A 1477-nucleotide genomic window follows, 5' to 3' on the forward strand; every position below is an offset into this window, starting at 1 on the left:
CGTCGGCGCGCCGGGCGGCGCCGTCGCGTCGACGGCGGCGACGACGGTCACGGGCGTCGCGACGGCGGCCTCGGCCGCCGTCGGGTCCGCGAGGACCGCGCCCTCGAAGACCGCGCACGTCAGCGGCGCCGCGAGCAAGGCGAGGGGCAGGGGCCGGCCGGGCACGGGCGCGTCGGCTCCGGGCCGCAGCTCGACGGCGCCGGCGTCGTCGACGGCGGCGCCGGGCAGCCGCGCGGCGTTCAGCGCCGCGGACGCCGCGAAGCCGCAGCAGTCGGCCGCCGCGCCGTCGTCCGACTCGACGAGCGCGACGACCCTGAGCGCCCAGAAGGCGCCGCCGGCGACGTCGAGCTTCCGCCGGTCCAGCGCCGCGTCGGAGCCAAAGGACCCGTCCAGGAGCCGCTCGACGGCCCGGCACCAGCGGTCGTCCGCGGCCGCGGCGCCGCGGCGGACCTCGAAGCTCAGGAGCGGTGCCTCGGGCTCCGCGACGCCGAGCTCCACGGCGCAGCGGCACCGCGACGCGCCGATGGCCGCCACGGCGCACCCGATGGTGAGCTGGTCGGCGCCGGACCGCGGGCCAAAAGCCTCGAGCACGACGGGCCGCGCGCCGTCGAGGGCGCGGCCGTCGGACCGGTGCTTCGCGGCGACGGCGCGGCGGACGGCGCGCGCGGGGTGCAAGCGGTCCCGCAGGCCGTCGATCTGCTCGAGCTTGACGGCGGCCATGGCGTGTATTTATGCGGCTGCTTATGGGCGCTGGCGGCAGGCAAAGCAGCCCATCGCTTGCCACAAAAACAGCCGATCGCGATGGCGGCCCACATGGACCTCGACGAGGCGCTCGACGACCGCGCGCTGCGCGCCTTCATCGATGGCCTGCCGCGGCAGGGCCAGGACGACGCCGCCGTCGCCGCCTTCCTCGCGTCGACGCCGCTGTCGGCCCTCCTCCTGCGCGCGGCGTCGAGCGAGGCCGAGGGCGGGTCGCGCTTCGCCCGCGACGCTCTGCGGCGCTGCGTCGGCACGCCGACCGGCGCGGCGGCCCTCGTCGAGGACGAGGCCATCGCGCTGCTCCTCGGCGGCGCGGCGCACGGCGCCGCGGCCGTCCGCGCGGAGACCGCGCGCGTCGTCGCCGCCGCCGCCAAAGCCGCCGCGGACGTCGCGCCGCTCGCGGCGGCCTGCGGCCTGTCCCTCGGCGCGCTGCTCGGCGACGCGAGCGTCGCCGTCGCGGAGCAGGCGGCGCTGGCCCTGGGCGAGCTCGCGCGGCGCGGCGCCGTCGGCGCGGCCGCGGCGGCCGTCGAGGCCGCGCGGGCCTCCGCGGCGTCGGCGACGGTCGCGCTCCGCGTCTGCGACTGCGCCTGCCGCGTCGCCGTGCTCGCGGGCGCCGCCCCCTGGGACGCGGGCCTCCTCGCGGGCCCCGTGCCGCTGGCCTGCGGGCCCTCGGACGACCCGCTGAGCCGGCTCTCCGCGCTCGAGGGGGGACCTCTAG

This window comes from Aureococcus anophagefferens, assembly GCF_000186865.1.
Source record: "Aureococcus anophagefferens unplaced genomic scaffold AURANscaffold_44, whole genome shotgun sequence".
Taxonomy (NCBI): Eukaryota; class Pelagophyceae; order Pelagomonadales; family Pelagomonadaceae; genus Aureococcus; species Aureococcus anophagefferens.